Source organism: Leopardus geoffroyi, chromosome C1 (assembly GCF_018350155.1).
Source record: "Leopardus geoffroyi isolate Oge1 chromosome C1, O.geoffroyi_Oge1_pat1.0, whole genome shotgun sequence".
NCBI classification, from domain to species: Eukaryota; Metazoa; Chordata; class Mammalia; order Carnivora; family Felidae; genus Leopardus; species Leopardus geoffroyi.
This window is the reverse complement of record NC_059328.1, coordinates 199,659,861-199,686,507: the sequence shown is the minus strand read 5'-3', so window position 1 is coordinate 199,686,507 and position 26,647 is coordinate 199,659,861.

The window sequence follows — 26,647 nt, the reverse complement described above, 5'->3', positions numbered from 1 at the left end:
CCCATGAAAATGTGAAGATGAACATATGTATATGCCTGGCAGAATCCTCATGCTGGGAAGAGAGGTAAATGGTATTTACCTATATTATTCTCATGGAGAACTTGGGAGACATATTCCAAATATGCGCTGTTAAAAGGACTTCTCAAGCCTCTAACCATGATTGTAGCTATTTTCCATTAATCATGTTCCCATCCTGTTGCAATATACATGCATAAACATGTTGTATGAAATTAATACAAAGAAATGGTACTCTGGGAAAGCAGAAAGATATGGGAATGAGAACAAGAAAACATGATGAATGTCTTCAAATATTTGGTGGGCCATCATAAGCTGGAAAGATTAGATTGTTGTACCTATTTTCTAGTAGTAGAACTAGGACCATAACGGAGATACTGGGTTAAGACAGGGAAGACTTCTGTATATTAAACAATTTAAAGTGGTCACCAACAGCTTTTTACCATTGAATGTAGTTAAATTGAGGCCAAATCACATCCTGTTAGGTTACCAGGGAGGCTTTTAAAACTGAGTCAGACTAAGTATCTTCTATGTCTCTTGGAAATGTAATATTCTAAAATTCAAATAACATAATAAGCTTAATGTCAACACTATGCACTATGACCTTTACATAACTTTTGTATCATCAGAGGTAATGAAGGCACCAATATATATATATATATTTTTGGATAATGAGATGTCCTCGTTTATCCTCTGTAGTGTTGCTATTTTTTTGTGTGTGTCCCTCAACTCTTTTAACTTGTTCTTTCATTTATTTGTTAATTCATTTATTCAACAAATGTTGTTGAGTTCCTCATCTACACTAGATACTGTGCTAAGAACGAAGATGAAAAAGATACTGTATCGGCTTTGTCCTCACGAACATGTGATTCTGCTCAGCTGTGAACAATTTGGAGCTTTATATTTAAATGAATGTGATGAATTTACCTCCTTAATTGGTTGTTTAAAGCCTCAAAATATAGTATTATTTATTTACCCCAATGGTTTCAGGCAAGGATCCACTCAAACCAAATGTCCCAAGAATTAAGTGAGAAGGCATTTGAGGCATCATTCAGCACCATATTTAAATATTTCTTGATCATGACTGGATGGCTGAAGTTGTCTATGGTCAGTGCTTAAGGGCATGGTTTCCAGGTTCAAATAGCAGCCACCTAACTTTTCTGTGCCATAATGTTTTCGTCTGTAAAAGGGAATTATAATAGAACCTGCCTTGGAGGGTTCTTAGGCACAATGGAGATGTTTGTAAACTGCTTACCCCAGGGTTCACACATAGTAATTTCCCAACCAAGATAAGCTATTGTTGTGGTACCTTAAATGAGGCTCTCATATGTTTATGTTTCTTTTTTAGCACTTACTGAATTGCATTTAGTAACTAGTTATTTGCTTAATGTCTGTCTCACTCACTCAAGGGTGAGATTTCTAAAAACCTTAGTCTTTCCTGTATCTTAAAGTCACAGTGCTTTCCAACATTGTGCATGTCAAGGCAAACACTACAAATCTTGATCTGTCAGTGACCCACCAGGGAAATGAGAAAGGCTGATCGGACTGGAAGTGACCAGCCTGTGGGTTCTAACGACTCCACACTCTGCCCATCTTTCCTGAGGGCTGAGAGCATCAGTGTTTTGGAGCACTAGGTACTGCAGCATGTGGGCTGGAAAACTCCAGTCTTAGTGCTTACCATGGTGGTAAGCAGGGAAGAGTTCAGTAACCATTCTGCTGATTTTTTTCCCCCTGTGTTGAAGAGACTTCTACTCTCTAGCTCCATTCTTGTGCTTTAGAATTAAAATGCTCTTTTTATGTTTTCTGCATTTGGAGTATAAATCCTATACACTGAAATCTTGAGCTTCTTTCCCAAAATTTTCTCCACAGGAAATGTGATGCCTGTGCAGATGCCTTAGGGTTTCCAAAGTGGTGTAGGTCCTCAGTTTGCTGCTTAATTACCAATTACTAGCATGTACATAGCAATTTTATAATGGGATCATCAGGAGCAAGATATAAGGATATACAACATCTAGGTACAAAGTTCTATCTAGTGTAGCTTAAGATTTTATGGTCATTGCTGAGGAGAGATGCTTATTTCCCTGCTCTCAGGAGTTCACAGAGAGGGGCTTTTCTTAAATGTTTAAGCCTTTTGCCTCAACCATTAGTTCTTACCATGGAGGTAGGATGAGCTAAGCGGTTGGTGGATGAAAGGCATCCGTTCACAATTTTGTATTGGGTGAAGCTAATAGATGAAAAGTTTTTAGTAGTGGAGGATCCTTTCTCTTGTCGCTATTCTCTTTCCCCATGAACAGTGCTAGGAGCTGATCCTTATGAAGTGTATATATTCTTAGACTCAAACTTTTTCTTAGGTAGACTGTTTCAAGGTATAAACCAGGGTGAGGGGCGTCAGGGTGTTTTAACTGGTCTACCTGGTGCTTACTCTAAGCTATTCCCTACAATATAGCTTTATCAGAAATCAGGTTGACATTATGGCTTCCACCTCTCTGATTCCTGTATCTGTATCTCACTCCGTTCTGAATTCAGGCAGAAAACAGGACTGTCATCTATTAGGCCTTCAAAAATGCCAACAGTAGTCAGTTGCTATTGATTAGTAATCTGAATTTTAAAAAATATTTAAAATAGAAGTGAAATATGAAGATGGTAAAATATTTCTACCATGCACATGAATAAAGTAAAACATAAAATTCTCTTTCCTTTCCCTTGTCCTTCTTCACAAAGTTAACCACTGTTAATATTTCTGTGAATCTTTAAAGAAGAAAAGGCACAAATACTTACATAGGGGTTTTTATGTGCTTTAGAAAGTGTACACAGAACTTTGGGTTAGGCAACGACTTCTTAGATATGACACCAGAAATGAAAGTTATAAAAGAGATCAATTATACTTTGAAGTTAAAAAAAAATTGTGCTTCAAAGGACATCATCAAGATAGTGAAAACACGACCCACAGAATGGGAGAAAATATTTGCAGGTCATATATCTGATTAGGGACTTGTATTCAAAATATATAAATATATGACCACAAATGATTAAAAGAGAATCCAGTTGAAAATGGGCGAAGGCTCTGGACTGACATTTCTCTAAAGAAGATGTATAGATGGCTAATAAGCACATGGTAAGATGCTCAACATCATTAGTCATTAGGAAAATGCAATTAAGACCAAAATGAGATGCCACTTCACTCTTGGTAGGATGACCATGATAAAAGGATGGACAATAGCAGATATTAGTGAGAATGTGGAGGATGTGGAGAAATTGGAACCCTCACGCATTACCAGTGGGCATGTAAAATGTACCCACTTTGGAAAACAGTCTGACACTTCCACAAAATGTTAAACGTAGAGTTACCATACAACTCAGTAATTCTACTCCTCAATATATACTCAGGAAAAATAAAAACATGTTTACCCAAAAACTCGTACACAAATGCTCATAGAAACATTATCCATAGCAGCCAAAAAAGTGGAAAGAACCCAGATGTCCATCAATAGACAATTGGATAAATAAAGTATAATATATCCATACAATAAAATATCATGGGGCCATAAAAAGGAATGCAATACTGATATATGGTACAACATGAATGAACCTTGGAAACATCGTGCTAAGTGAAAGAAGCTAGTCACATCAGAGCATGTATTATATAATTCCATAATATCAGATGTATAGAATAGGCAAATCTATAGAAACAGAAAGTATCTTAGTGGTTACCTGGGTCTGGATGCAGGAGAATTGTGAGTGACTATTAATGGGTACAGAGTTACATTTTGAGATAATGAAAAGATTCTACAATAAGATTATGGTGATAGGTGTACAGTCCTGTAAATACACTTAAATAACAGAATTGTACAGTTTAAATAGGTAAACTTATGTGTATTAGATCTCAATAAAGTTGTTAGAAAGAAACAAAAACATTTGCATATATAATCATGCTTCTACATACTGCTACCCTAGGTTTTCATTTAACACAGCGTGGGGTAGGGGCACCTGGGTGGCTCAGTTGGTTGAGCATCTGACTCTTGATTGCAGCTCAGGTCATGATCCCAGTGTCATGGGATTGATCCCCGCATCAGCATGGATGATCCCCGCATCAGCATGGAGCCTGCTCAAGATTCTCTCTGCCCCTCTCCCCTTCCCTCTCTCTAAAGTAAAAAATAAAAAAAAAAAATTATAACACAGCTTAGGGTATTTTTTTCCCCTATAAGGATGCATAAAGTTGCATATTTTTTTAGTGGTTATATAATATTCCAGTTTGGGAACACTTGGTGGTTTCCTGTAATTTGAATTTACATCCTAGAGTTTCCTGAAGTTGAAAAGGGTCTTGTTCTTGGCCTGTCCATATCCTACAAACAATCATAATTAGGGGATGGGGATAAGAAGCATTTCAAACCAATAGGACAGAGCATTAGGGAAAAGGAGGGAATAAGTTTTTTGTTTCCGCTGATGGGACCAGGAATATTGGAAAGGAGGCAGAAGAGCTACAGGCTAACCCGTCACTTCCTTGAGCATAGTTCCTTGTCTGGTCATGTCGTTTCCTAGATATTAAAATTGATCCACCTGGCCTGCCCCCAGTATGATGAACTTCCTCCGAGTAAACTCAATGAACTTGTGTGGCTGATGATTTTGCTTTTTGATTAGACTTACTTTGCATTTCTTTGTGGAAGTATATAGATCTTTAATATTTTATATCTTATTTTAATATTTTTGCTTTCTTTTCCACCTTAGGTCTGCGAGCTTATTTTTATTCATAATTGAGTTCTTGAAGGTGATAACTAACCTTTCTTTTATAAATATTTAGAAATATATTTTGCTGTTGGTTTCTGATAAGTCCTTTTATCAGATTAATGATATTCTATTTCATGATGAATACTTTTTCTTAAAAATCAGGAATGGATATGGAGTTTTACTCGACTTGTGGGGATATCCGTCATAGTGGTTGTGTATGTATTTACTTTTTTCTCCTTTAATCTATTCATGTGATGAATTGCATTAATGCATTTCCTAATCTATTTTCAATCATTCACTTGGCATTCATTTCACACATATTTATTTAGTGCCTTCTACATGGCAGATGCTGTTCTGAGCACCAGTGATACAGTAAGAAGCAAAACAGACATTTTTTTTTAAACATTGCTAAACGCAATCTTACAACATTTAAATGTTTCGTATTTAGGTTTTAGAATTTATCTTAAGAGATATTCAAATGTACACATAAAGATATATAATAAGTGATTATTACAACATTGTTTCTAAATATTTACTTGTCCATCCATAGAACGTCATAATATATTTCAGTTTCTCCACAGCACAGAATAATGTATAGTAGTCCAAAGAATCAGGTAACCAACACATGCAAACATAAAAATATTTTTAAAAAATCAAGTTGCAGACTTTATATATATGACATCATCATTTTTATAAAAATGAAATAAAAAACCTACTTCTCTGTGTGTTCACACCTTCTATAGAGATAAAAAAAATATCTGGAAGGATATGAAACAACAAACTATTTAAAGTGGATTATTTTGCGATATAAGCTGAGGGGTGAGAAGCATGAAGACAGATTTTCATTTTTCTTTCTTTTTTTTAAATGTTTATTTATTATTGAGGGGGAGAGAGAGGACAGACAGACAGACAGACCAGGGGAGGGACAGAGAGAGAGGGAGACACAGAATCTGAAGCAGGCTCCAGGCTCTGAGCTGTCAGCACAGAGCCCGACGTGGGGCTCAAACTCATGAACTGAGGTCATGACCTTAGCTAAAGTTGGAGGCTTAACCGACTGAGCACCCCCAGGCTCCCCTCATTTTTTTAATGTATAACTTTGGCATTGAATCCCTTTTCTTTTTTCTTTTTCTTTTTTGCAACAGGCAGATATTGTTGTAATTACAAAAGGAGAAAAATTAGTGTTAGAGAACTTGAAAGATGGTATATAAGAATATTTTGAACATGACCATGGGTTAATGCTCAATTGCAAGTAGCAGAAGTATCATAGCTAGTTTTAAGCAGAATGGGGTTTTTACTATTTATGACATATTATAGGAAAAATTATGATTGCAAAAGTCAAAGGAACAGGTGGTAGGTGGAATTTCAGCAGTAGCTCCTGGCCCCAAAATCACACTGCCTCTGTTGTCCCCAGTACAGTTGCCACCGCTGCGGTAAAAAGCTGCTGAGGCAGGAGGCTGGGGAGCAGACACTGCTGAAACATGCAGCCTCTGCCGTGATTGGCCTCCATCTACACCCCACAACCTGCCTCCCTCCCCATTCCACTTACTTTCAAATTCTAGCCTCACATGAGGGCATCTGATTGACAGAACTTAAGTCTCATCTGGAACCCTACAAAGCATTGCTGCAAAGGACTCTAAAATTTTCAGCTTTCCAAACACCACACTATAGGAAGATGTATTTGAAAGAGGCTGGAATGGATATTAAGCAGGCAAGCCACACACCGTATGTACTGCAATGAACAAATAGCTTGTTGCTTTTCAAATACAATAAATGACTATTTTCCCACAAAGGTTGGGAAGAACACTGGTTCACTGGCAAGGTCATTTTTGCATTGTATAAGAAATATATGTTTACTGTAGAAAAAGGAGAAAATAAGCAAGCGCAGATAAGAGAAAGGTAAATAGAAATGATCTGAAACCCCACCATCCATTGTTAATATTTTGATGTATGACCTTTCAAACCTCTAAACACACGACTTTCCAACCTACCCCAACTTAAAAAAGTATAGAATCCTTTTGCACGTTGACAGAATCTGTTTCTAATGTGTAGCAAAGCTGAAACAATGTTTAAAAAGTAAAGTTAATTAAAAATCATAAAACTGAGTTAATAACTTGATTTAAAAATTCATTGAAGTAATAGATGCTGAGTTTTTAAAAAAATGAAATTCACTTTTAAGTCGCTGTCATCAAGTCAAAATAGGCTATCTTTTCTTCATTTTAATAAACTTTAATTTTGACTAAATAAGAGTTTTAATTAAATTATTTTTTAATTTTGAAGAGCATCCCGTAACGCCTTTTTTCTTCAGTATTTAGGAAAATTTTGTACTCTTTCCAGTTTTAAAACAATGGAAGGAGATGACTTGATTAGTCGTCAAGCATCCACATGACCCAAAAAGCCATAAAACCTCTCAAAAGCTTTATTTCAATGTTTGTAAACTGAAGAGGCTGAACTAGGCTCCCTGGTCCAGATGTGTGAAACAGAACATTCTGCGAAGAGATTTCCATCCTTAGGTAAAAGTTTCAGTCTACAGAATCCTGGCTTTGATATCCAGGCCTGCTTCTCATGGGCCAGGTGACCTTGAGCTCATCATGAACCGCTGGATGCCTGTGTTTATGAATCTGAGCCCTGAGATTAAAAGTAGTTCCTACTTACTTCCTGGAGGTTGTCAAGGCTGCCAGCTCCCTTGCAGCAAATGTCCTATATGCATATTATAACTAATTAAAGTAAGGACAGTAATGTGGTCCAAGAGATAGCTAAACAGAGTTCTTTAACTTTGGTGTAGATTTTAACCTTGAGATGACTCTGTGAGATGTAAAAGCAACAATGACAACATTTTAAGATAACAAAGAACACAGGAATTTATTTTAGATAATGAATGGATGATGAGATCATTCCAAATGAAAAGTTTACCAGGCAATATATATTTCTCTATTTGTAAGCCTACCAATCTAGTGACTTATATTCCATATATCTACATGTATCTGGAAGGGTTTATACAAACTAAATATGCTAATCTCTGGGGGTGGAGTGTTAAGTAATTTTCTGAAATCTCCAAGTCATTAATTAAACAATTTACCTTTAGTGAGCTGATGATATTTTTGTATCTAGATACTATACAATCACCTGGGTTTTTTATTTTATGTTTTGATGAAAATTATGTTTGTTGCATATGTTCTGAGGCTATAGCATCAGATAGGTGGGGTTACAAGGAGAAAGACAATATCCCTGTTAAGTTATTCTTCCTGTTGTGCTGGAGAGATTGAGAGAGAGGGAGAGGGAGAGAGAGAGAGAGAGAGAGTAGAGAATTCCAAGATCCTGTCAGTCGTTCATGATCCTAATTTCCCATCTGTTAGATGACCTTAACCTCTGTACATAGTTTTAGATTTATCTGTAGGAATCAATGTCCTTTTCTCAAAACTCACTTGTCTTTCTCATTATAGACTCCAGTCTTTACTAGGTGAAAAACTTGACTCATTCACTATCTCCCTCATCTTCCTTGTTCAATGACCATTTAAACCCATCCTGTTTAGCCCTTGCAACAAATGGTGGGTTCTGGGATCACCAAAGGAGCAGGGTGACATAGTTCCAAGTGAGGTTTTCTGTAGACGTCACCTGGACTGTTTCAATAGATTCTGGTTTCTCACTGTCTCCAGCCCCACTTACAATCTTCTTTCAGTTGTTTTAGGAAACACAGCTCAAATATTTTCACTCTCTTACTCAGTAATCACAAGTATATCCCTAGCATAGGAAAACAAACAAACAAACAAACAAACACCAAAAAAACAAAACAAAACAAAAAAATCCTCTAAAGTCTTTAGGCGATTTTCAAAGCTTCTCTTGTCTGTTCCCCAACCTATCTTTCCAACCTTATTCTTCCTTCTACAATCCTTTCCTTTCCGGCTTTTTGCCTCTACTCATGCCAGTGCCTTGCACTGCCCTTCTTCATCACCTCCACACTTCCATATCCTTGCCATTTAGGACTCAACTCAAATCCCTAGAAGCTTTTTCCAATTCCCTTTCTTGAAATACTATATCTTCCTCTCAGATCCCGTAACACTCCATTTTTTCTTCTCTTGGGCACTTGCTACCTTTCACGGTGTATTGTGGCTATTTGTGCCCTCTGGGAGCCCAGCCATAAGCATACTCTGTCTCTGATCTCACTCAGTGTTTTCCATTGTATGCTTGTAATAAGTATGCATTATTGAAGAATTGGATCCAACATTGTTTCTGGGTTAGATTCTACCAGGATAGCTATACGGTGGATGCCTATTGAACTTTAAAAAAATAAAATAAATAAAATAACTTCCCTAGGCCACAGAGGTACCATTTAATGCTATAATTTATTAAATCTCCCTCTACCAGTTCAGTTATTTTCTTGAAGATGAGTTGCCCATAGTTAATACTATACTGTCTTTTTTGGGGATTGTGAGCTCTTTGTTGGTACTAGCCTTAAATCCACATGGATGACTCCAAAGCTAGAAAATGGGAAAATAGTTTATCATGGCTTTTGAAATCACAGGCACTGGAATAAATTTTAAACTTCTTATCACATTTTTCCCACTTTTTCTGCTCTGCCTCTTGCCCCTCTGATTTATTTGTTTATACTTTTTTTTTTCTTGTACAGGTTGGCTCTAGGCTATTTTTTAGGGTGATTCCATTGGGGTGGCTGCCAACTTCTATTAATGACAACCTGTGAATGCTTGAGGAGGTTAAGTGGGAGCTTGCTGAGAGAGAGCCAGTGAAGATTTTTTTTTCTTTTCTGGGGAGGGGGATGAATCATCAAGGATAGTGGAAGACCAGATTGCCCTTTCCCAGAGCTGTGTCACCCATCCACCTCTATCCTGTGTGGATACCCTGAGTCAATACAGGAATCCTGAAATCAACAGATGACCATGAAATGACCAATATAGAATTTCTCTCCTCAGCAACAAAAAGTTTCAAAGTTCAAGATAGGGAAGAATAAAGAAAGTAATGTTTCTTGAATAACTAAGTTTATGATCTGAGATTTAGACCTATTACATTTATATCATTTATGTCACTCTTAGATGATTTTGTTTAGTTGTCTCAAGTCCAATAAATTCTGGCTTCCCTGATTATGTTGAATTTTTAGACTGAAGAGCTGTGATTAAGTCCTAGGGTAATGATAACTTCACTAGAGACATGCTACTCCTGAAAACCTCTTCTGAGTAGCCTGGCAGTCTTCCCTTAGCTTTTGACCTTACCACGACTCTTTAAATTGCTACAGAAATTATTAATGGGGAAAGACAAAGAGTGGCATTGATGTGGACATGGTGACATGTTATAGGGGTGTTTTTTTTCTGGTTACATGTGTAGCAAAATCTTAAAAGAAACTTGTAACTATTCTATAATTACACATTTCAAGAGAATTATCCTATGATTTTAATTTAAAAATATTTAAAATTTTTGTTGAACACATATATGCAACTACTGCCAAATTGATTCCACAAAATTAAATAATTGATAAGTAATTAAAAAATACTCTTTTTTCTTCTGTCAAATCATATAAAATAATCCATGTAGGAGAATTAGAAAAAAAGAGGAAAACAGACAAAAGAAAAATAACACAGCAATATGCAAAACAGTACCATTTTTTTTTTTTAGCATTGAGTTTCAGCATAGACTTGAAAGGCTAAGGATAATAAAATAGGTTTCATGTACCCCACATTCAAAAGTGAGATGTGGACCATGCACACAGGACACACTAGGAGAGGAGGGATCAGTCAGCAGCATTAATCCAGAGTGATCTTCCATGGGGACAGCATAGAAGAGTTGAGTTGCTTCTTCCTCACCATAGCCAAGTGAGACAAGGAGTTTCAGAAGATTTACTTGGAGGATTTGACATTCATCCCTGGACTGTGGTGAACTCAGAACTGGGGCCTGATTCTTTCCAGGAAAAATCCAAAGGTAAGAGACTGGCCAGCAACACTGAGAGTGAGCTGTGCTTCCTTTGAAGGTGGGACAAAGGTGTTTCTTTCTTGGAAACCAGATCCCATTGAAAGGAGCAGCCTGTGATTATATTAAAACAGACTGTCCAGACCATATGAAAGGACAATCTGACCCTAGCCTGAATGTGGAGTGCTGGAAGTCCAGGGCCATGGGGGTTTCAGATGTGTGTTCGAGGAGAGGAACTGAGGGTTTGAGAAGGAGCCCCAGTTAGAGGTACAAGAGATGACTATCTCAGAAATTTGCAAAAGATCCCTATGAAAGGAAGAGTCAACTTTGGACTCCAATTTCCAGAGAGCCTCACCATCAGATTACAAGGGAATCATTAGGGAAAAACCTTCACTGTACCTTTTCTTCTCCTCACCCTTCACTCTCAGCCAACTCTCAAGAGGCCACACATTTCAGCTGCCAAACTGTAGAGGATGCACAGACAGAACAAGCCAAGCTGCCATCCCTTTTCCACTGTGCAGGATTTGTTCTAAAGCAGGGCTGAGCTTTTACTGTTCATTTCAGGTAAAAAGATACATTGGATAAGAATTTGAAGTTTTAGGGGTACCTGGGTGGCTCAATTGGTTGAGTGTCAGACTTTGTTCAGGTCATAATCTCGCAGTCTGAGGGTTCAAGCCCCGAATCGGGCTCTGGTGCTGACAGCTCAGAGCCTGGAGCCTACTTCGGATTCTGTGTCTCCCTCTCTGCCCCTCCCTGGCTTGTGTGCGCGCTCTCTCTCTCTCTCTCTCTCTCTCTCTCAAAAATAAATAAACATTAAATAAAATTAAAAGAAAGAATTTGAAGTTTTAATATTACACCTGACTGGAGTTGTATGATTCTTGGGTTGGACTGGACATTTTATTATCCAGGCAAAGAGACTATTCTTTTATTATGTAAGAGTTACCAGAGAATATTATGCAAACTCTCTGAAATTTCATCCAAAGGGACAGGGCACAGCAAACTCATGAGTGGACCCTAGAAGCAGTGAAGAGAAAACATGTTGGTTTCTGCTTGCTGTTTCACTATCAACCACCCAAGATACTGGCCACCCACAGATAATCAGTGCATCTTCGTTTCTTTCTTTTCAGTCTTGTCTATGCACATTTCATAAAAACGGAATTGGGGTCATATTCTGTTGATTACAGTGTATGTTTCCCATTTATTTTTCCTCATCTTTTATTAAAGTCTTTTCTTTAAAAGCCAGAAAACAATAGCAAAGTCCTTTAAAAAATAGATTGGGGTGAATCTGGAAGAGGTAAGTCACTTTAATGCTATTAATTTTCTGTAAAGGTCAAGGCAATTGTGTAATTGTAGAATGACTATTATTAGAAACTATTACAGTGCTTTGCAAATCAGTTAGTTTTACTTGCTGCCTTTTGTTGACAGAATGAGGCACTGCAGCATATGAGAGTTTTATACTCCATTTCAGTTCTATGTAGAACTCAAAGTGTGTGAGCTCCTGGTCTGTCCCCTTCACCATGAGTCATCAGTCTCTGTTGAAGTATCCAAAACACCTGGTAATTGCAGCAAGACAACAATCTTGGCACTATTTCATTAATTATGTCTCCTTCCCAGCTGGCGTTTTTATTTCTGGAATGTTTTGTCTTCCTCGTGTAGACTTCATGCCCCCTGGGCAGGGACTGCATTTTCCATTTTGTCTTGTCTTGAGTTATTGCCTAACAAATACTGAAAAATAATTTAAAAAATGGATTTGGTTCACTTAGAATTCATCTACAGAAACTGACAATGCCACAAGTATTTTTTTTAGCTTTATGTCTTGCAAGATAATATGTTCCCAGTTATAGTTTATCCAGCATCTCCTTCTATCATAGGCACATGGGAAAAGGATTCATAGCTTCTTTGTATATAAGAATGTCAGATATTAAGAATATTTGTAATCAGAAGGTACAACCTCTTTTAACTAAGGTGTGACTGAGAAATATTGGCAAAGTTGCCTTTTTTTTTTTCCTATCACAGTTGTGAATTGATAGCCTCTGATAGGCTTGCTTTATTTGGTTTACACATTTTAAAAAGTTGAATTAATTAATATGTAGCAATCAAGAGACTCACATAAATATTAAGATACAACAAAAAAAGCTGGAAACTCAAGGCCTAGATTCCCGCATGGTAATAATTAGCTGATTAACTTTTTTTTGGACAGGACATGGGCACTCCATAATGCTGTCATCCCTACCACTCCAACTTTGTAGCAATTTATTATTTATCATTTAACATTGCTTGCAGGTTTTATCCCCCCGATATCCAGCTTACTTCAATCACTCATATAGCTTGCTTTGACTCTGTAAGCATTTTAATTTTCCAAGCTTTGCTCTTACCCATATTGTTTTACTGATCTGCCTGATTACTGTTTGGTAATATTGAGGTGCCCATACAGGTATCTTAATCAATCACTGGCATCCCTGAGTGGTGCTGCTGAAGAACCCTTAAGGCAATGAAATCACAAAGGAGTTTATTTTGAAAGAAGTATTATAAAGTGATTTTAAAACAATAAATATACTTAAAGCTCCTTATTAACAAATATAAACAGATTCCTTCTTGAAGCAATAACATTGTTACCATGCTCTGCAAAACAAGTGTATTGTAATTGAGTTAAGGTGTGTGCCTCCAGATTCCAGTTAGAACTGTCCGTTTGTCTGGATGACTCTCTGGTTGATAAAATGATGCTAAGCTCTGCTTAAGACATTACTTATTTAAGTGGTTGAAATTCTGTACTTCTTTTCCAATTCTATCTGTCAGGAGGACCATATATCTTTATAAGGACTTATGAAAGCTAATCAGTCACTCCCAGGTCCCTGAAAATTATGCTGCAGATCAGCTGCTATTTCTGCCATTGGGAAGTGTAGACAGTTCTTCATAATTTTAAACTAGTTTAAATTTTAGGTAAAGGTTCTGTTTCATTCTTTGCTAGCCTCTTCCTCTTCTAGTGACTTCCAACTCAGTAAATTTCCTGTCTATCCAGTTGATCCAGTCAGACAGCAGGGTGTTATCTCCAACAGTTTTGTTACCCCCACTAACTTCAGCCATTCAAGTCCTGCTGATTCTACTTCTTAAGTCCTCTTGACTTCTCTGCTTTTCTCCTTAACTACTTCTGCTCTCCCAGTTCAAGCCACCAACCTTCCAGAAAAGCCTCCCAACTCATCCCTTAGCAACCTCTCTTGCCCTTCAGCAGACCAGCCTCCACAGGACAACAGTGGCTCCCCATTACCATCAGGACAGATCCTACCATCATTAACTTCTCTCTAAGACCTTCCACCTTGTACACTGGCCAGATTCCCATCATCTTCCCAGAATCGTTGTCTTTTTTTTTTTTTTTTTTTCACCACCTCTATGCTCCCTCTCCTACAGACATCATGCATGCTCTTTGCCCATCCTGGGACACTCTTACCCTCACACCTTACTTCACATCTACTTTTCATCTTAAACCTCCTTCCTTAGCCAATCCTTCTTTGCACTCATGGCTGCTTATCACCTTTTAATTTACTTCTTCAATATCCTATTCTCTACCTAGGCTCTGAGGTTCATGATTCTAGTTATCTTATTCACAATTGTAACGTCAGTGCTTAACACAGGGTCTGGTACCTGCTTAGTGCTCAGATACATTAAAGAATCTATACATGAAGCCATGAGTTTCTTTCTACATAAGAAATAGTATAAAAGGTGAAAAAGCTGAGCAAATTAGTTATTTAGCACTAGAATATTATAGTTTTATTACTGAAGGAAACAGAAAAATCATAAAATGCACAAAAATAAGTATAATAAAAATCACTCCAAAGCTCCCTTTAAGATAAGTAAGAAAAACTGCAAATATTTTTGTATGAATCATTTTCATATTTATTCTATGCACATATAGATGTAGATGTAGGTTGGTAATCTGATTTTTTCACTTAACACATTATGAGACTATTCCTATACTATTAAATGTTCTTTAAAACATCATTTTAATGCTCATGGTATGTATGTTTCATACTTGATGCCCACATTCTTACCTATTATAGAATTTTTAGATTGCTCATATTTTTATTTTTACTTTTATTTATACCCTAAGTATTTGTTTATTGAATGTTATGTCATGTTATGGTTATGCCCTTAGCTTTAGAAATGGCTGAGAAGGACAGTTTATTATTGAAAAACCTTAATACTGAGAAGTCCAATAGCAGAAGGGTTAAGAGTATGGACTCTGGAACTAGATTTCCCAGACATAGATCACGACTCTTTCACTAACCAGTTATGTGACTTGGACATGTTACTTAACTTCTGGGTACTTTAGTTTCCTCATCTATAAAATGGAACATAATGCCAAATGAGGCTTTTGTTAATAAATCTCACTCAGACTATTTCAATAGACATTTTTTTCTACTTTCTTTTAATCTTCCCTTCCAATCCAATTTACAGTATGTTTTCTATTGACTCTTCTTTTTTCTTTTCTTTTTAAAATATTTTTATTTATTATTTTTTAAAATTTACATCTAAGTTAGTTAGCCTATAGTAAAATAATGACTTCAGGACTAGAACCCAGTGATTCATCTCCTACATATAACACCCAGTGCTCATCCCAACATGTGCCTTCCTTAATGCCTCTTGCCCAGTTAGCCCATCCACCTCATTCAAAACCCCTCCAGCAACCCTCAGCTTGTTCTCTGTATTTAAGAGTCTTTTATATTTTGTCCCCCTCCTTATTTTTATATTGTTTTTGTTTCCCTTCCCTTATGTTCATCTGTTTTGTATCTTAAATTCTACATATGAGTGAAGTTATATGATATTTGTCTTTCTCTGAATGACTAATTTCTCTTAGCATAATACACTCTAGTTCCATCCACATTGTTGCAAATGGCAAGATTTCATTCTTTCGATTGCCAAGTAATAATCCATTGTATATATATACTAAATCTTCTTTATCCATTATCAGTTGATGGACATTTGGGCTCTTTCCATACTTTGGCTCTTGTTGATAGCGCTGCTATAAACATTGGGGTGCATGTGCCCCTTCAAAACAGCATCCCTGTATCCTTTGGATAAATACCTAGTAGTGCAATTGCTGGGTCGTAGAGTAGTTCCACTTTTAATTTTTTGAGGAACCTCCATACTGTTTTCCAGAGTGGCTGCATCAATTTGCATCCCACCAGCAGTGCAAAGGGGTTCTTCTTTCTCCGCTTCCTCACCAACATCTGTTGTTGCCTGAGTTGTTAATGTGAGCCATTCTGACAGGTGTGAGGTGGTATTTCATTGTGGTTTTGATTTCTTTTTCCCTGATGATGAGTGATGTTGAGAATTTTGTCATGTGTCTGTTAGCAATCTGGATGTCTTCTTTGGAAAACTCTTTTGCTCATTTCTTCACTGGATTATTTGTTTTTTGGATGTTGAGTTTGATAAGTTCTTTATAGATTTTTTTATACTAATCCTTTATCTGATATAATATTTGCAAATATCTTCTCCCATTTCATTGGTTGCCTTTGAGTTTTGCTGATTGTTTCCTTCACTGTGCAAAAGCTTTTTATCTTGGTGAGGTCCTAATAGTTCATTTTTGCTTTTGTTTCCCTCACCTCTGGAGACATGTCAAGTAAGAAGTTGCTGCGGCTGAGGTCGAAGAGGTTTTTGCCTGCTTTCTCCTTGAGGATTTTGATGGCTTCCTGCCTTACGTTGAAGTCTTTCATCCATTTTAAGTTTATTTTTGTGTATGGTGTAATAAAATGATCCAGGTTCACTTTTCTGCATGTCGCTGTCCAGTTTTCTCAACACCATTTTCTGAAGAGACTGTTTTTTTTCCATTGGATATTGTTTCCTGCTTTGTCAAAGATTAGTTGGCCATATGTTTGTGGGTCAATTTAGGGGTTCTCTGTTCTGTTCAATTGACCTGTGTGTCTGTTTTTGTGCCAGTACCATACTGTCTTGATGATTACAGCTTTGTAATAGATATTGAAGTCAGACTTGTGATGCCTTCAGCTTTGGTTTTATTTTTCAGGATTGCTTTGACTATTCAGGATCTTTTCTGGTTCCATTCAAATTTTAGGATTGTTTGTTCTATCTCTGTGAACAATGCTACTTTGCTAGGGATTGCATTGAATGTGTAGATTGCCTTGGGTAGTATTTATGTTTTGACAAAATTTGTTCTTTCAATCTGTGAGCATGGAATATTTTTCCACTTTTTGTGTCTTCCTCAATATTTTCTATAGTTTTCAAGGTATAGATTTTTTACCTCTTTGGTTAGGTTTCTTCCTAGGTATTTTATGGGTTTTGGTGCAATTGTAAATGGATCAATTCCTTGATTTCTCTTTCTGCTGCTTCATTGTTGGTGTATGGAAATGCAACCGATTTCTGTGTGTTGATTTTATATCCTGCAACTTTGCTGAATTCATGAATCAGTTCTACCAGTTTTTTGGTGGAATCTTTAGGGTTTTCCAAATAGAGTATCATGTCATCTGCAAAGAGTGAAAGTTTGACCTCCTCCTGGCCGATTTGATGCCTTTTATTTCTTTGTGTTATCTGATTGCTGAGGCTAAGACTTCCAATACTATGTTAAATAACATTGGCGAGAGTGGACATCCCTGTCTTGTTCCTGACCTTCGGGGGAAAGCTCTCAGTTTTTCCTCATTGAGGATGATATTAGCGTTGGGTCATTCGTTCATATATGGCTTTTATGATCTCGAGGTCCACTCCTTCTATCCCTACTTTCTTGAGTGTTTTTATCAAGAAAAGATACTGTATTTTGTTGAATGCTTTCTCTGCATCTATTGAGAGGATCCTATGGTTCTTGTCCTTTCTTTTATTGATGTGATGAATCATGTTAATTGTTTTGCGGATATTGAACCAGCCCTGGATCCCAGGTATAAATCCTGCTTGGTTGTGGTGAATAATTTTTTTAATGTATTGTTGGATCCGGTTGGCTAATATCTTGTTGAGGATTTTTGCATCCATGTTCATCAGGAAAATTGGTCTATAGTTCTCCTTTTTAGTGGGGTTTCTGTCTGGTTTTGGAATCAAGGTCATGCTGGCTTCATAGAAAGAGTTTGGAAGTTTTCCTTCCATTTCTATTTTTTAGAACAGCTTCAAGAGAATGGGTGTTAACTCGTCCTTAAATGTTTGGTAGAATTCCCCTGGAAAGCCATCTGGCCCTGGACTCTTGTTTTTTGGCAGATTTTTGATTACTCATTCGATTTCCTTACTAGTTATGAGTCTGTTCACATTTTCTATTTCTTCCTGTTTCAGTTTTGGTAGTGTATGTGTTTCCAGGAATTTGTCCATTTCTTCCACAATACCCATTTTATTGGCATATTATTGCTCATAATATTCTCTTATGATTGTTTTTATTTCTGTTGTGTTGGTTGTGATCTCTCCTCTTTCATTCCTGATTTTATTTACTTGGGTCCTTTCCTTTTTGTTTTTGATCAAACTGGCTAGTGGTTTATCAATTTTGTTAATTCTTTCAAAGAACCAGCTTCTGGTTTCATTGGCCTGTTCTACTGTTTTTTTTTTTTGTTTGTTTGTTTGTTTTGATAGCATTCATTTCTGCTCTAATCTTTATTATTTCCTGTCTTTTGCTGTTTTGGGGTTTTATTTGCTGTTCTTTTTCTAGCTCCTTAAGGCATAAAGTTAGGTTGTGTATCTGAGACCTTCCTCCTCCTTTAGGAAGGCCTATATACTTTCCTCTTATGACCACCTTTGCTGCATCCCAGAGGTTTGGGATTGTGGTGTTATCATTTTCATTGACTTCCATATACTTTTTAATTTCCTCTTTAACTGCTTGGCTCTTCAGTCTCCAAGTATTTGTTACCTTTCCAAATTTTTTCTTGTGGTTGATTTCAAGTTTCATAGCATTGTGGTCTGAAAATATGCACGGTATGATCTCAATCTTTTTGTACTTACTTAGGGTTGATTTGTGTCCCAGTATATGGTCTATTCTGAAGAACGTTCCATGTGCACTGGAGAAGAATGTATATTCTGCTGCTTTAGGATGAAATGTTCTGAATGTATCTGTTAAGTCCATCTGGTCCAGTGTGTCATTCAAAGCCATTGTTTCCTTGTTGATTTTTTGATTAGATGATCTGTCCATTGCTGTGAGTGGGGTGTTGAAGTCTCCTACTGTTATGGTATTACTATCAATGAGTTTCTTTATATTTGTGATTAATTGATTTATATATTTGGGTGTTTTCACATTTGGAGCATAAATGTTTACAATTGTTTGGTCTTCTTGGTAGATAGACCCCTCGATTATGATATAATGCCCTTCTGCATCTCTTGTTACAGTGTTTTATTTTAAAGTCTAGATTGTCTGATATAAGTACAGCTACTCCGGCTTTCTTTTGTTGACCATTAACATGATACATGGTTTTCCATTCCCTTATTTTCAATCTGAAGGTGTCTTTAGGTCTAAAGTGGGTCTCTTGTAAACAACATATAGATGGATCTTGTTTTCTTATCCATTCTGTTACCCTATGTCTTTTGATTGGAGCATTGAGTCCACTGACATTTAGAGTGACTACTGAAAGATATGAATTTATTGCCATTATGATGCTTGTAGAGTGGAGCTTCTGGTGGTGTTCTCTGGTCCTTTCTAATCTTTGTTGCTTTATATATACAAATATATAAACATAAATGTATATAAATACAAATATATATATACATATATATGTATGTATACAATACAGATATATATATACATATATATAAATATAAAACATATATATATATATATATATATATACACATATATATAGGTATGTATTTTTTTCCCATCTTTTCTTCCCTCAGAGATTCCCCCTTAAAATTTCTTGCGGGGCTGGTTTAGCGGTCACAAACTCCTTTAGTTTTTGTTTGTCTGGGAAACTTTTAATCTCTCCTATATTTTTTTATTAATTTTTTTTATACTTATTTATTTTTTGAGAGACAGAGCACAACTTGGGGAGGGGCAGAGAGAGAAGGAGACACAGAATCCAAAGCAGGCTCCAGGCTCCGAGCTGTCAGCACAGAGCCCAACATGGGGCTCGGACTCACAAACCATGAGACCATGACCTGAGCTGAAGTTGGATGCTTAACTGACTGAGCCACCCAGGCGTTCTTCTCCTATTTTGAATGACAGCTTTGCTGGATAAAGAAATCTTGGCTGCATATTTTTCTGATTCAGCACATTGAATATATTCTGCCACTGCTTTCTGGCCTGCCAAGTTTCTGTGGATAGGTCTGCTGCAAACCTGATCTGTCTTCCCTTGTAGGTTAGGGACTTTTTTTCCCTTGCTGCTTTCATGATTCTCTCCTTGCCTGAGTATTTTGTGAATTTGATTATGATATGCTTTGCTGATGGTCGGTTTTTGTTGAATCTAATGTGGGGTCCTCTGTGCTTCCTGGATTTTGATGTCTATGTCTTTCCCCAGGTTAGGGAAGTTTTCTGCTATGATTTGCTCACATAACCCTTCTACCCCTATTTCTCACACTTCCTCTTCTGGGACCCCTATGATTCTGATGTTATTCCTTTTTAATGAGTTACTGATTTCTCTAATTCTTAAATTGTGCTCTTTTGCCTTAATCTCCCTCTTTTTTTCTGCTTCATTATTCTCTATAAGTTTGTCCTCTGTATCGCTGATTCTCTGTTCTGCCTCATCCATCCTTGCTGCCGCTGCATCTATCCATATTGCAGCTCAGTTATAGCATTTTTAATTTCATTCTGGCTATTTTTTTTTACTTCTTTTATCTCTGCAGAGAGGGATTCTAATCTATTTTCGACTCCAGCTAGTATTCGTATTATCGTGATTCTAAATTCTGGTTCAGACATCTTGCTTGTATCTGTATTGGTTAAATCTCTGGCTGTCGTTTCTTTGTGCTCTTTCTTTTGGGGTGAATTCCTGCTGAATTCTGTGGTTCAGGTTGTGCAGATTGTTGTGTTAATCCTCCAATCAGTTTTCTAGGTGTGTAGGTTGGTTTAGTGTTGGTCTGGCTGTATTTCCTGGAAGCAAGACACACAAAAAACTTCCATGCTGTTCTGCCATCTTGGCTCCCCCCCGCCTTTCTTCCTTCTTTAGAAAGGCCTGGATTGTTATATACTTCCCTCTTATGACTGCCTTTGCTGCATCCCAGAGGTTTGGGGATGTGGTGTTATCATTTTCATTGGCTTCCATGTACTTTTTAAATATCTTTAATTTTGGTTAACCCATTAATTATTTAGTAGGATGTTCTTTAATCTCCAAGTATTCGTGGTCTTTCCAAATTTTTTCTTGTGGTTGATTTTGAGCTTCATAGCGTTGTGGTCTGCAAATATGCATGGTATGATCTTGATATTTTTGTACTTGTTGAGGGTTGATTTATGACCCAGTATGTGATTTATTGTTGAGAATATTCCATGTGCACTTGAGAAGAATGTATATCCTACTGCTTTAGGATGAAATGTTCTGAATATATCTGTTAAGTCCATCCAGTCCATGTGTCATTCAGAGCCACTGTTTCCTTGTTGATTTTCTGCTTAGATGATCTGTCAATTGTTTTAAGTGGGGTGTTGAAGTCCCCTACTATTATGGCATTATTATCAATGAGTTTCTTTATGTTTGTGATTAGTTGATTATACACACACACACACACACACACACGTTGATTTATATATAGTTGATTTATATATATGGGTGCTGTCACTTTGGGGGCATAAATATTTAACGTTGTTAGATCTTCTTGGTGGAAAGAACCCTTAATTTTGATATAATGCCCTTTTTCATCTCTTGTTACAGTCTTTATTTTAAAATCTAGTTTGTCTTATTTAAACATGGCTACTCCTGACTCTAAGAGGGAGAAGATGGCAGCTTAGGAAGATGATGGGCTCACCTCATCCTGCTGATCACTTAGATTCCACCCACATCAGCCTAAATAACCAAGAAAACCGCCAGAAAACTACCAGAATGGACTCTCTGGAGCCAAGCATAGACAGGAGGCCCACAGAAGAGGGTAGGAAGGGCAGAGAGGTGGTGTGTGCTACACAGACTGGCAGGAGGGAGCTGGGGCCGTGGAGGGGCAGCCCGCCAGGCAAGGCACAGCCCCTGAAACCTGGCTTGCAAAAGTGGATGGGCCGGACTCCGTGAGTTCTGAGAGCCAGTGGGACTTAACATCCGAAATGTTAAAAGTCAACAGCTCTGCTTTCAGAGAGTGGAGCGGGCAAGAAGATGCATGGAGGGAGAGTTGTTGAGCCCTGGAAGGACAGAGCTGGGGTTGGGGGAACAAAGGCACTGGCAAGCACCATTTACCTCTCCCATCCCCCAGCTGAAATTCCAAAGGGAACCAGTTCCCATCACTGAACTTGCTTGCAATGCGCAAATGCCCAACACTGTGCTTCTGTGGATCCGTCCTTCTGAGGGGCCTGCCTCCCTCCTGGTGCTGCAGGGCCCCTCCCTCAGGGTACCGCCGATGGCAAAGCTAGCTAAGCCTACCCCTCCTGCCCCTCTGTACCTTGTGGATCCATCCTGTCTAATATGCCCTTGGCCAGATCCCATTGAAACAGCACAACAAGCCTGGAAGAATGCAAGCAGCCTAGACAGGGGCCACACCAGTCCACAGTGAGTCTTGCCCCTGGGCAAGGGGAAGATAAGTTACACACCGGTCTGACTGTGGCCTCAGAGGTGGGCTGGGGGCAGACATTGGGTATAACTGCAGCCCTGCCCACCAACACAAGTTTCTACAGACAGCAGAGGGGAAGTTTAATGCAGTTTGGAGCCACCACAGGGACTAACCACATGATGAAATGGAAGAATTGTCCTCAAAAGAAACTCCGGGAAGTAGTGACAGCTAACGAATTGATCAAAACCGATTTAAGCAATGTAATGGAACAAGAATTCAGAATAATGGCCATAAAATTAATCGCTGGGCTTGAAAGAAGCATAGAGGACAGAAGAGAATCTATTGCTACAGAGATCAAGGAACTAAAAAATAGTCATGAGGAATTAAAGAATGCTATATTGAGGTGCAAAATAAAATGGAGGCAGCTATAGCATGAATTGAAGAGGCAGAGGAGAGAATAGGTGAATTAGAAGATAAAATTATGGAAAAAGAGGAAGCTGAGAAAAAGAGATATAAAAATATCCAGGAGCATGAGGGAAGAATTAGAGAACTAAGTGATGCAATCAAACGGAACAATATCCGTATCATAGATTTCCAGAAGAACAAGAGAGAGAGAAAGGGGCTGCAGGTCACTTGAAGAAACCATAGCTGAGAACTTCCCTGATCTGGGGAAGGGAACAGGCATTGAAATCCAAGAGGGACAGAGAACTCTCTTCAGACGTAACTTGAATCGATCTTTTGCAGGACATATCATAGTGAAACTGGCAAAATACAAAGATAAAGAGAGAATTCTGAAAGCAGTTAGGGATAAATGGGCCCTAACGTACAAAGGTAGACACATAAGGGTAGTAGCAGACCTAGCTACTGACACTTCGGAGACCAGAAAGGAATGGCAGGAAATCTTCAATGTGATGAACAGAAAAAATATGCAGCCAATAATCCTTTATCCAGCAAGTCTGTCATTCAGAATAGAAGGAGAGATAAAGGTTTTCCCAAACAAACAAAAACTGAAGGAATTCATCACCACTAAACCAGCCCTACAAGAGATCCTAAGGGGAAGTCTGTGAGTGAAATGTTGCAAGGACCACAAAATACCAGAGACGTCACTACAAGCATGAAACCTACAGACATCACAATGACTCTAAACCCATCTTTCAATAATAACACTGAATATAAATGGACTAAATGCTTCAACCAAAAGACATAGCATATCAGAATGGATAAAAAAAAAAAACCAAGACCCTTCTATTTGCTATCAACAAGAGACTCATTTTAGACCTGAAGACACCTTCAGATTGAAAGTGAGGGGATGGAGAACTATATATCATGCTAGTGGAAGTCAAAAGAAAGCTGGAGTAGCTGTACTTATATCAGAAAAACTAGACTTTAAATTAAAGGCTGTAACAAGAGATGAAGATGGGCATTATATAATAATTACAGGGTCTATCCATCAGGAAGAGCTAACAATTATAAATGTCTATGCGCTGAATTCGGAGCCCCCAAATATATAAAACGATCACAAACATAAGCAACCTTATTGCTAAGAATGTGGTAATTTCAGGGGACTTTAATACCTCACTTACAACAACGGATAGATCATCTAGACACACAATCAATAAAGAAACAAGGGCCCTGAATGATACATTGGATCAGATGGACTTGACAGATATATTTAGAATTCTGCATCCTAAAGCAAGAGAATATACTTCCTTCTCGAGTGCACATGTAACATTCTCCAAGATAGATCACATACTGGGTCACAAAACAGCCCTTCATAAGTATAAAAGAGTTGAGATCATACCATGCACACTTTCAGACCAATATGCTGTAAAACAAATCAACCAGAGGAAAAAGCCTGGAAAACCTCCAAAAGCATGGAGGTTAAAGAACACCCTATTAAAGAATGAATGGGTCAACCGGGAAATTAGAGAAGAAATTAAAAAATATATGGAAACAAATGAAAATGAAAATACAACAATTGAAACACTTTGGGATGCAATGAATGCAGACCTGAGAGGAAAATACATGACAATCCAGAGCTATCTCAAGAAAGAAACAAACAAACAAACAAAATCCCAAATACAAAATCTAACAGCACACCTAAAGGAAATAGAAGCAGAACAGCAAAGGCACACTAAACTCAGCAGAAGAAGAGAAATAATAAAGATCAGAGCAGAAACAAACAATATAGAATCTAAAAAAAAAAAACTGTAGAGCAGATTAATGAAACCAAGAGTTGGTTTTTTGAAAATATAAACAAAATTGATAAACCTGCAGCCAGGCTTCTCAATAAGAAAAGGGAGAGGACCCAAACAGATAAAATCATGAATGAAAATGGAATTATTACAATGAATCCCTCAGAAATACAAGCAACTATCAGGGAATACTATAAAAAATTATATGCCAACAAACTGGACAACCAGGAAGAAATGGAAAAATTCCTAAGCACCCCCATACTTCTAAAACTCAAACAGGAAGAAATAGAAAATTTGAACAGACCCATAACCAGGGAAGGAATTGAATCAGTTATCAAATATCTCCCAACAAATAAGAGCCCAGGACCAGACGGCTTCCCTGGGGAATTCTACCAGACATTTAAAGCAGAGATAATACCTATCCTTCTCAAGCTGTTCCAAAAAATAGAAAGGGAAGGAAAACTTCCAGACTCATTCTATGAAGCCAGCATTACTTTGATTCCCAAACCAGACAGAGACCCAGCAAAAAAAGAACTACAGGCCAATATGTCTGATGAATATGGATGCAAAAATTCTCAACAAGATACTAGCAAATTGAATTCAACAGCATATAAAAAGAAGTATTCACCATGATCAAGTGGGATTCATTCCTGCACTGCAAGGCTGGTTCAACATTCGCAAATCAATCAATGTGAGGCATCACATTAATAAAAGAAAAGAAGAGAACCATATGATCCTGTCAATCAATGCAGAAAAAGCATTTGACAAAATTCAGCATTCTTTCTTAATAAAAACCCTCGAAAAAGTCGGGATAGAAGGAACATACTTAAACATTATAAAAGCCATTTATGAAAAGCCCACAGCTAATATCATCCTCAATGGGGAAAAACTAAGAGCTTTCCCCCTGAGATCAGGAACACGACCAGGATGCCCGCTCCCACCGCTGTTGTTTAACATAGTGTTGGATTTCTAGCATCAGCAATCAGACAACAAAATGAAACCAAAGAAACCAAAATTGGCAAAGATGAAGTCAAGCTTTCACTTTTTGCAGATGATATGATATTATACATGGAAAACCCGATAGACTCCACCAAAAGTCTGCTAGAACTGATAAATGAATTCAGCAAAGTTGCAGGATACAAAATCAATGTACAGAAATCAGTTGCATTCTTATACACTAATAATGAAGCAACAGAAAGACAAATAAAGAAACTGATCCCATTCACAATTGCACCAAGAATCATAAAATACCTAGGAATAAATCTAACCAAAGATGTAAAAGATCTGTATGCTGAAAACTATAGAAAGCTTATGAAGGAAATTGAAGAAGATACAAAGAAATGGAAAAACATTCCATGCTTATGGATTGGAAGAATAAATATTGTTAAAATGTCAATATTACCCAAAGCTATCTACACATTCAATGTAATCCCAATCAAAATTGTACCAGCATTCTTCTCGAAGCTAGAACAAGCAATACTAAAATTTGTATGTAACCACACAAGACCCTGAATAGCCAAGGTAATATTGAAGAAAAAGACCATAGCAGGAGGCACCACAATCCCAGACTTTAGCCTCTACTACAAAGCTACAATCATCAATACAGTATGGTACTGGCACAAAAACAGACACATAGACCAATGGGATAGAATAAAGACTCTAGAATTAGACCCACAAATGTATGGCCAACTAATCTTTGACAAAGCAGGAAAGAATATCCAATGGAAAAAAGACAGTCTCTTTAACAAGTAATGCTGGGAGAACTGGAGAGCAACATGCAGAAGAATGAAACTAGACCACTTTCTTACACCATTCACAAAAATAAACTCAAAGTAGATGAAGGACCTAAATGTGAGACAGGAAACCATCAAAACCCTAGAGGAGAAAGCAGGAAAAAAACCTTTCTAACCTCAGCCGCAGCAATTTCTTACTTGACACATCTCCAAAGGCAAGAGAATTAAAAGCAAAAATGAACTATTGGGACCTCATGAAGATAAAAAGCTTCTGCTCTGCAAAGGAAACAATCAACAAAACTAAAAGGTAACCGACAGAATGGGAAAAGATATTTGCAAATGACATATCGAACAAAGGGCTAGTATCCAAAATCTATAAAGAACTCTCCAAACTCCACACCTGAAAAACAAATAATCCAGTGAAGACATGGGAAGAAGACATGAATAGACACTTCTCTAAAGAAGACATCCAGATGGCCA